Genomic DNA, 10,930 nt, shown 5'->3' on the forward strand with positions numbered 1-10,930 from the left:
GTATGGGATTCTAGTGGGTGAATTTGGTATGTCTCCCTCTCTCTGTGTATGTAATGGAAAAAACTGAAACCTTATTGCCGGTCCTGTTTAGATAAAGCTTCGTCAACCCACTGCCACTTAACCTGCTACTGTGTGTCTGCTGTACAAGCCCCACAGCACAGAGATGACTGTTGCATCTCTGTCTGACCAACATGGAAATGAGGCCATTTAAGACTACTGAGATGCATCCCTCTACTCCAGAATCAACACACACACACACACAGTCATTTCCTGTGTTTGCTTCATTCCATTAAATCTCCTCGGTGCTTAATAACCTAGACACTAATTAGAGTATCTCTGGTCAGGAGCCCTATCGTTGTTGTCATGCCCCACAGTCTGACCTCTGTGCAATCTACCTATATGCTTATATGACAGTGATTTAAAAACAAATATATATAATAATAATTTGTATATTGTCAACGCTCCACTGAAAGTGTGCAGTAGAGATTGTTTCCTAAAGCCTGTAAATCATCTGTTCAGTCAGAGATGATCTCCTCTCCTAGAGTCACATTTAACAGCCTGTCAGAGAGAAACGTGCCGATCCGGTTGGAAACCAGTGCAGACTCAGTTAACTGTGTGTGTGCAGGTTTTCAGTGAAGACGTTGATTGACCGCTCCTGTTTAGACACGATAGACGACTCATCTCCAGAGTTCACCAACTTCGTCTCCATCCTGGAACAGATCCTCAGTCACAGACTGAAAGGTAGAGTAACACACACACATGTGCTAAAAGCCCTTCCCATCTGGACCACTGCAGGGTTGCTGGGTATAGGAGTCAATGTCACCTATAAATGTAGCACTCATTCTCTCCCTTCTTTCTGTCTCCCCCTCCCTTCTCCCAGGTCAGACTATGTGGTTTGGTTATGAGACTCATCGTAGTTTCTGGGACTATGTGAAAGCAGCCTGCAGTAAAGTCTCTCACAGCTGCATCCACAGCATTGAGAGCATGGAGAATGTACGCTCCTCCAGAGCTAAGGTGTGTGTGTGTGTCTGCACGAGAGAGGTTGCTGGTTATGCTGGAAAGCCTTGAGCCATGGACCTTAATGATAACATCAATATTCCCACGGATCTTAAACACACAACTCTCTCAGCCTTTTCCGCTGGATGAAATTACACACAGAACAAAAGACAGCTTTGTTCAGACGCTTTAAACAATAAATACTGTAGTGCTGTCCAAGAGAACGCCACAGCTCCGGCACAAGCACACGCACGTACGCACCCATGCATGCACACTTGCGTGCAGGTGCACAAACTCAATCAGCTGACTGGGGCTAAGTCGGAAGGGCAGTATGTATTTGTATTATAATGATGTCTGTTTTAAAGAGCTACTATGCAGGCCTGATGTATAATGGAAACTTAAGAACTCTGTGTGTGTCCACAGGGTCGGGCGTGGATCAGGCTGGTGCTGATGGAGAAGAGGCTGTCTGAGTACTTCTCCTCTGCCCTGAGGGACTTAAAAACCACCAGGTCTTTCTCTCTGGCACACACACACACAATGGCAATACAAAACACCAGACTGAGTTGAGTGTTTGTTTTAGGTGTTCTGAGGATGGAGCTAGTGTGTGTTCTGAGGATGGAACTTACTGTGTGTGTTGTGTAGGAGATGGTATGAGGATGGGGCCATCATGCTAGGTGAGGAGGCGGGGCTGCTAGCAGATACACTCATCAGTCTCAACACCATTGACTTCAGGTACTCGTATCATACTGTATATTATTTATAGTGTTGCTGAGTCAGAGCTCAGGTTACACAGTAAAGGTCTCAATTGAAGTGTATTTTCCTCTGGTGGTAGCTTCTGTCTGAAAGGGGAGGGGCTGAATGGAAGCTGCCCAGCGGTGATTGACTATACGCCCTATCTGAAGTCGATTCAGAGGTATGTGGGATTCAATCTTTTAGTCCTTTACCTGCTATTATGTACCCTTCCCCCTGTATGTGCCCTATAAATTGAACTCCTACCCCCTCTGTAGTACCCTCTGAAGTGTGCCCTTTCCCCCTGTGTAGAGAAAACAGCATCAGCAGTGATGAGGAGGAGTTGAGGACCCTGGGGAGCAGCGGCAGCGAGAAGAACACCCCTGAAAAGATGGCCGCCAGCACTGCGGAGGCCATCTTAACTGAGCAGAGCAGCTGGGTCTGCAGGTGTAAAAGACTCGAGCAGAAATACCGCATGGCACTGGAACAGAAGGTAACGTCTCAGTGTGTGTGTATTGTACGTGTGTGTGCTGCAGAACACTGTATTGCACTATAGAATGTAGGTGTATTTGTGCCTGAGACTGTGAGGTGTCTGAGGAATAATTGGAAAGTTAGAAATCAAAATGTCAGGCTAACTGTCAGTACTCTCTTGAGGAAATGGAAACGCACACAGCTTGATATCATTCATTCCATCCTCACCAGAGTACAAATTTACAGAGTACAAAATAGTGCCTCCTTCACCAAAACAAAAATCTTCCCTTTATCTGTTTTGCTACTGCAAAAAAATGTAATAATGCAACAACTCACTGTGTGTGTGTGTGCGCCAGTGTTATCTGGAAGAGATGGTTCGTCTGAGAGAGGCCCAGCTGTCTCAAGTGATTCCTCAGAACAAAGCTCTTCAGCAGAGACTAACAGACACACACCTCTCTCACACACTGGAGAAGGAACAACTAGAATACATCGTACTGGAGCTCCAGGACCAACTGTGAGTTTGTGTATCTGTGAGTGGGTGGAATGACCAGCTGTGAGTGTGAAATTTTAACCACAGCGAGAGGGCCAGGGAATGCAGGAGTAGTGCACACAGCTATGTCTTACTATACTTGTGAGGACTTCTTGGGGACCAACAACCTTCTCTGGGATATGTGGGACGCTAAAGTCCCACTTGGCCAAAATCCAGTAAAAATGCAGAGCGCCAAATTCAAATAAATTACTATAAAAATCAAACTTTCATGAAATCACACATGAAAGATACCAAATTAAAGCTACACTTGTTGTGAATCCAGCCAACATGTTGGAATTCAAATAGGCTTTTCGGCAAAAGCAAACGATGCTATTATCTGAGGATAGCAACAGAGTAAACAAAGAGAGAGAAGCATATTTCAACCCTGCAGGCGCGACACAAAACACAGAAATAAAAATATAATTCATGCCTTACCTTTGACGAGCTTCTGTTGTTGGCACTCCAATATGTCCCATAAACATCACAAATGGTCCTTTTGTTCGATTAATTCCGTCTATATATATATATATATATATATCCAAAATGTCAATTTATTTGGCGCGTTTGATCCAGAAAAACACCGGTTCCAACTTGTGCAACGTGACTACAAAATTAATCAAAAGTTACCTGTAAACTTTGCCAAAACATTTCAAACTACTTTTGTAATACAACTTTAGGTATTTTTTAACGTAAATAATCGATAAAATTGAAGATGGGATGATCTGTGTTCAATACAGGATTAAAACAAACTGTAGCTAGCTTTCTGGTCACGCGCCTCTAACAAACAGTACACTTCAAGTGACCCTCGTTCAAGATGGCCGTACTTCATTACACAAAGGAAAAAACCTCAACCAATTTCTGAAGACTGTTGACATCCAGTGGAAGCGGTAGGAACTGCAAGAAGGTCAATTAGAAATCTGGATTCCCAATGAAAACCCATTGAAAAGAGTGACCTCAAAAAAAAAAAAAGAGAATTCGGAATGGTTTTTCATCGGGGTTTCGCCTGCTAAATAAGTTATGTTATACACAGACATGATTCAAACAGTTTTAGAAACTTCAGAGTGTTTTCTATCCAAATCTACTAATAATATGCATATCTTATCTTCTGGGGATGAGTAGCTGGCAGTTGAATTTGGGTATGCTTTTCATCCAAACGTGAAAATGCTGCCCCCTATCCTAGAGAAGTTAACTCCTAAACCTAACCCTAATTCTAACCTTAACCCTAAACCTAACCCCTAAGACTAAAATAGTTATTTTCACAAGGGAGGACCCGCAAAATGTCCCCACTTCTCTGAGGACTTATACTTACAGGTATAGGAAAGTGTGTGTGCGACGCAAGGTTGTTATTATTAGTTTTAAGCTTGTTATTTGAAGTTCAGTTAGTTTTCTGATCCACTTGTTCTTTTCATTTAGTTTATTTTATGAAGAAAAAAATATATGTTTTAGTGTTAGGGACACTATGGGCCAGTAATACATAAGGTGATGGGTCAGGTCATAGGTTAACCTCTACGTGATCGGTGTTTCCCCCCCCCCCCAACGGGACGGTTGAGCCAATGTGATTAGCATGAGGTTGTAAGTAACAAATAAATTCCCAGGACATATATATATATCTGATATGGGCAGAAAGCTTAAATTCTTAATGTAACTGCACTGTCCAATTTACACTAGCTATTACAGTGAAATAATACCATGTTATTGTTTGAGGAGAGTGGCTATATATGAACTTGAAAATGTATTAATAAACCAATTAGGCACATTTGGGCAGTCTTAAACAGATATGCAATGGTTCATTTGGAACAGTCTAAAACTTTGCACATACACTGCTGCAATCTAGTGGCCAAAATCTAAATTGCGCCTGGGCTGGAATAATACATTATGGCCTTTCTCTTGCATTTCAGAGATGGTTAAAAAAAAAAACGCATGTTTTTTTTCTTTGTATTATCTTTTACCAGATGTGTGTTATTCTCCTACATTAATTTCACATTTCCACAAACTTCAAATGGTTTCAAGAATATGCATATCCTTGCTTCAGGTCCTGAGCTACAGGCATGTATGTCATTTTAGGTGAAAATTGGGAAAAAAAGGTCAGATCCTTGAGGTTTTTAAGTTAGGTTTAAAGGTAGACTCAGCAAGATGACGTAGATGCACCGTGTACACAGTAGTGCATCAATTTCCACAACTATGAGCGTGAGGCTTAACTTCTCCTCTGTTTTGGTCCCGTAGCTACCATGTTGCATCGCGCAAATCTCAATGGCCGTGTTAGAGCGGATCACTTTTGTCAAGCCTTTCAAAGTGTGTTGCATTGTGGGAGAAAAAATGGTCTGACTTGCGCCTACATGTCAACTGCATGAACATTATAAAAATGTGATCAAAGGTCATCGACTGCAAGTTTCTGCTCTTCACCAACTTAATTCTGCAGCCATCGCCTGTATTGTGGGAAGCTCTATTGCCAACCAATCATTAGGGTGTTTTTGTTTGACCCACGCGAACGTGACCAAAGACATGACAAACAGGAACCAATTTGCTGCGATTTATGTATACAGTGGATACATATAAATAAATGTGCTATTTGAGCCTCTCTCTCTAATTGATTGTACACTACTATACTATGATTTCAGTTTGAGTGTGAGATATGGGGAATAGATGTTTATTTAGACATAAAGAAAACATTTTATAAACGATGGCAACACTGCCATGTTGATCTGAGCCTTGCTGTTGGAAAACCACATTACTTTTGGCTGTCGGATGCATCTCCCCTGACTTCACTCCTCGACCTTTGGTCTACAGTCGGTTGCTTTCGGCCTTACCACTCAAACGCCCCCAATATCTGCGGTGCTGCTCATGGCGACGTCGTCTTGCTGAATCTACCTTTAAATATCAATGTGGCCTGCCAGATTCAGAAGCTTCAAAACCCCATTTTATTTGAGTTAATTTTGGAGTCAAAGATAATAGTTTGAAAAACTAAAGCTATACTCAAACAGATTTGTTCATTTTATTTCAGTTTACAGTTTTTTTTCATAATTGGTTTACTGTAATAACCTTGGTGTGATGACTTGGCCTGGGTGAATCATCAGAGGAGATGGTTTGGTGGAGGTTAGTCACAGAGTCTCTAAATTAATGGTGTGATCAATTTGATCTCTTCCTTTCCACCCTCTGATCAATATTTTAATTTGGGTTGTGAGGATTTCCTTATCTTTCCAAATGCTGGGGTTGAAACTGCAGTCATATCTCAAACCAATAATCAGTCAGGGGTATGGATTTACAGACACAACATGGAGAGAAGCGATTACAGAGGGACTGGGGTACGTAGCATATTTTGGGACAATGTTCCAGGAACACAAAATGAGTAGCTAGTGTCTTGACAGTAGAGGTTTATGTCTTTGTGCGTGTATATTTCATCCTGCTCAAGGACAGTGCTGAAGAACCATGACTTGAGGTCTAGACAAGAACTGACCGCACATCTGACCAATCAGTGGCCTTCACCCGGTGCCTTGGATACCATGCTGTACAGGAATAGGGTGGGGCAGTGGGAGGAGTATGTAAACAGGGATAAATTCCTATTCCACAACTTCCTCACTTCCTTACACGCAATAGTATGATTTTATACGGTCTACCCAAATGTGGTGACACAGTATATTTATATATACTGTACCTGTGAGAAGTGCTGTGAAAAAAATATGAATTTTAACATTCCAAATGGTTAGTCCAATGTAGCCATCACACTTTTTAGATGCATCCAGAGAGTCCGCTCTAATGTCTCTGTGTATTCTACAGGAAGAATTTCCAGAGTCTAGAGCAGCTGTCCCAGTCCTCTCTGGAGCCCTCACACACACTCAACCTGGACACTAGACCAGCCAGCTCACACTGGCACCACCATGGTGTGTGTGTGTGTGCATTTCTGTGCTATCCCCCACTACCAATAAATAATAGTTATTTTGTGCATGTGTTAACCCCCTCTTCTGCTCCCCAGGGAAGGAGGACACCTCCTCTCTGATAGGTCTGTGTGGGTCTCTGCAGTCAGTAGCCAGCAATAAGTCACTGGCCAGCCTGAAGTCCAGTGAGTGTCTAGCCAGCCCCACCACAGATGACCAGTCCTGACCTCACCCCGTCCTAGAACAAGAGACCCAGCACATGGTTTGGAGAAAGAGAGCCAGATTTGGATCCTGGAATTGGAACTCAGCCTTTTTAAATAACATTCCACCCCATCCCGTCCTAAACCCAGAGGTCTAACTTCGTCCCCAGGCTCAATTCATAGATTACCAGAGATGCAACACAGGTCGTAGAATCAGACAACTGTGCATAGAGATTTATTTATTGGAATTTCTATGACTAAATCACATGGAATCTGGATCCAGGAACTCTTGAGTTTAAAAAGAAATATTGAAGGAACTCATAGCTCAAAACATGGGAGCTGCAGTCAATAATTTGGAATTTACAACCCGAACTGACCCTGGAACCAGCGCTTCAGTAGTCAGTCCTTCAATGTAAGCGCAGAGCCGTTGGAAAAACCAGGACTATATTGACCAGGACCGACCCCATGTTTATTTATTAGTTTGTTGTATATCTGCACTGATGGGAAAACAACTGCATAGTTGAAAGCCAGTTCCGGGTAGGCATACTGTTGTCACCTATCTTATGTGTTCAGATCACTGCAGACCAAGGAGAATGCCACTTGACACTATTGACCAGACCTTTTGTGTCACTTAAAGGACTCCTCATGATGTAAACATGCTCAGCATCCCAGAGATTGACAACTTGAATGGCTTTCTTTAGGATTTATTTAGGGATGGGTAAGGAGTGTTGAAGTTTAGGGTTTGTTGTTTCTCAACAGTGTTAAAGCCTGTAGACTAGTGGTTCTGTTCATGCCTCATCAACTTGCAGGTGTTGTCCTGTTACCCTGGCAACTTAAGTGAGCTCTACTATAGATGGCCATGGTGGGTCCGACTCAGCGGCCAAAGAAATACATCTCAAAGAATGGACGTATTTAGGTATTTTATTCCTGCCAGAGGACTGGACTATCCTCATTATTTATAATGTTGAAGGGCCTTGAAATATCTAGAGGAGAACAGTGTTGCTTTTATGTTTTCTGTTTCTACGGTCAATCCTCTGGTACTTGACTTGCAGCCATAATCATATTATTGATGGCATTGACTATCTTATAAACCATCAAAATAAAGTCGGACACTCCATATATAAACTCCCAGTAATTTATTGGGTATTTACCAGCGTTTCGGCATCACTGTGCCTTCTTCAGGCACAGACACATTGGTAAATACCCAATAAATTACTGGAAGTTTATATATGGAGTGTCCGACTTTATTTTGATGGTTTATTTGCCATTAGTCAGCACCTCCACACAAACACATTGTTCTGGGTGTGCGCCAGTGAATGTTTTTTATTTTAATTGAATGTATCTCATCCACAATCCGTTTTGGATTTAACCACACAGTATTATGTTATATCTTTATGCGTCATAAAGGGTTTGTATTCTCAGGAAATGTTTCCTGTCCAACAGGGTTAGGTTGAACATAATAGGCTGTATTGGGGTTGCATTTTCTGTCTCTGACTGCTGTGAGATTTATTTTGACCAGAGGCATGTGGGGAAAGTGTTCAGGGTGTGTTCTGTCTCACACACACACACACACAGTTAATAGTATTGTGATATTGCACATTGATTTTATTACTTTTATTTATTTTCTCCTGCTATTTTGAATAAACTACTGTACTAAACAATATATTTAGTCTTGTGTTTTGTTTGAATTCTGTACCAATGTGTATGTTCATTCCCCATGTATACACATAGATCTCCATGTTTTTCCCCTACCACGACCCTAGTGTTAGAGCGGGATGTAACGTTTAACCCAGCAGGCCCCGGTCCAAAATAAAGTCCCTGACAGTAACATTAAACTGGTGTTTAATGACCTGTTCTGTCACCACAGGACTCAAATTAAGCACAACTTACTCCAGCAGCTACTGAGGAGTAGGCGGCCGCTCCAGCAACACATATTTAAATCACTAAACAAGACTGATACAAACAGCTGAGAAAACTAGAGATGAATATTTTATTTTTAGAAAATGACTTATAGATCCCCCCCACTCTCTCTCCTTAAGGAGCTGTCATGTCTTGAGTGCTGTCTCACAGATCAGTTTACATGGCAATGCACACATTTTACTGGCTTCACACACAGATCTCCCAGATATTCTATGTGTATCTGCTCTGTAAGACAGAAGACACAACACAGGACTCAAACTAACTGCAAAACTATTCATCAACACTGTGGTAAGAAAGCTGCTGACTAAACCAGGGTGAGTTTTGAAATTGAAAGTAACCTCCTCACTCCAAATGCCATTAGGGAGTGAGAAAATGGCCTCCCAGGCGTCTGTCCCAGAGAAGGATCTCTCCTGTCCTGTGTGCTCTGAAACCCTCAAGGAACCTGTTCTCCTGTCCTGTGGCCATAGCTGCTGTATAGCCTGTCTGGACTCATACTGGAAACAGATGGAATCATGGGAATGTCCAGTGTGCAGCATAAAATGCTATAAGGATTCGATGGATCTTGCTCTGAAGAACCTGTGTATGCCGGGTGAGAAAGTTTCAGTTAAAAAACATGTCTGCACAGCAAGCTACTCACACTGTTCTGTCTGGAGCATGAAGAGCCTATCTGTTCGGTGTGTGAGGGTTCAAGTAAACATAAAACACATGAGTGTATCCCAGTAGATGAGGCTGCTCTGGATCGCAAGGTACGATACAAAATATCTACTAACATATACAATACATTCACTATAACAGGATCATTCTCTCCTAGCAAATGTCTAGTGCAGAAGAGTTCCTTATCATATTCAGCTACCCTGTCGTACTTGTACAGCCTTGATGTTCTCTTTGAAAAGCAACATTTTTCGAAGGCCTTGTTCTGTTTAGATTGATTAGAATGTGACGTTCTCATAAATCCATCCAATTTTGCATGCAATCATTAAAAGATCACACAAGTAAATCAACAAAATGAATTGTAGGAAGAGCTCTTAGAGACAGGCCTGAAGCCCTTAGAGGAGCAGCTGGAGGGATTTAAAGAAGTTAAACAAAGCTTTGAAGAAACAGCAGAGCTTATTAAGGTAAGACTGCTTTGTAATGTTACAATGCAATATGCATATGAAAGTGTATCAGAATGATTTTTTTAGCATTTGGCTTGAGCCAAAAGGGGTCCCCTAAATGGACATAAATATTACCCAGAAATTATGTAATTGGACAAAAAAAGGGGTACACCTTCCCACGACTGAGCAAAAGCCTTAAACTAAGGATTGTGTGGTTTCATGAGTCTAGAAGTTGATTGTTATATCATGTGTATATGAACCATAGAGGCAACACTCAAGCCAACATTTTAAATAAACGATAAGCAACGAACGTTCCATACAGCCTCTTTAACAGTATGTTTTGAAAAACCTTTCAGATTGATATGAAATATAGTGTAATGCCTGATGATGATACACTGTCTCCAGAGCCAGGCCCAGAAGACAGAAAATCAGATTCAGGAGGACTTTGAGAAACTTCACCAGTTTCTACGATATGAAGAGGCAGCCAGGATGGCTGTCCTGAGGGAGGAAGAGGAGGAGAAGAGTCGGAGGATGAAGAAGATGATTGATGATATGAACAGAGAGATAGCAGCCATTTTAGACACAACGAGAGCCATAAAGAAGGACCTTGTATCTGATGACATCTCATTCCTGCAGGTAAGGACCAATATCTCTGTGTTGTCTAGAGGTTATTTGGGATAGATGTATTGATTATTAACTGATTGATTTCAGTGATTACATGTATTATTGATTCATTTGCTCTTTTGTTCACCTGCAGAACTACAAGGACACGTTAAAAAGGTAAGGCTACGTCCTATTTATCCGCCACACTTCAGGTGAAGGATGAAGAATCTGGACCCTAACCCTAAGTGATTGGCCTCTTCTCTATCTCTGTTCCCTGTGGTTCTGAACCCAACCCCACCGTATCACTAACTCTTGGATATTCTTCTAGAGCCCAGTGCACAAGCCCAGATCCAGAGCTTGTTTCTGGAGCGCTGATCAATGTGGCAAAGCACCTGGGCAACCTGCAGGTCAGAGTTCTGGAGAAGATGCTGAAGTCTGTTCAATACAGTGAGTCTGATTTTATTCTTACCAATGTTCATATCTTCACAAACATTTTTAAATTGCATTCAGACAATT

The 10,930-nt window shown here is 41.8% G+C and overlaps 1 pseudogene; it reads left to right on the forward strand.

Annotated features, from left to right (window-relative positions):
* The first annotated feature begins 623 nt into the window (after positions 1 to 623).
* On the forward strand, positions 624 to 7,813 carry LOC120047759 (annotated as a pseudogene).
* Positions 7,814 to 10,930: the final 3,117 nt, after the last annotated feature.

This window comes from Salvelinus namaycush, chromosome 5 (genome assembly GCF_016432855.1).
Source record: "Salvelinus namaycush isolate Seneca chromosome 5, SaNama_1.0, whole genome shotgun sequence".
NCBI classification, from domain to species: domain Eukaryota; kingdom Metazoa; phylum Chordata; class Actinopteri; order Salmoniformes; family Salmonidae; genus Salvelinus; species Salvelinus namaycush.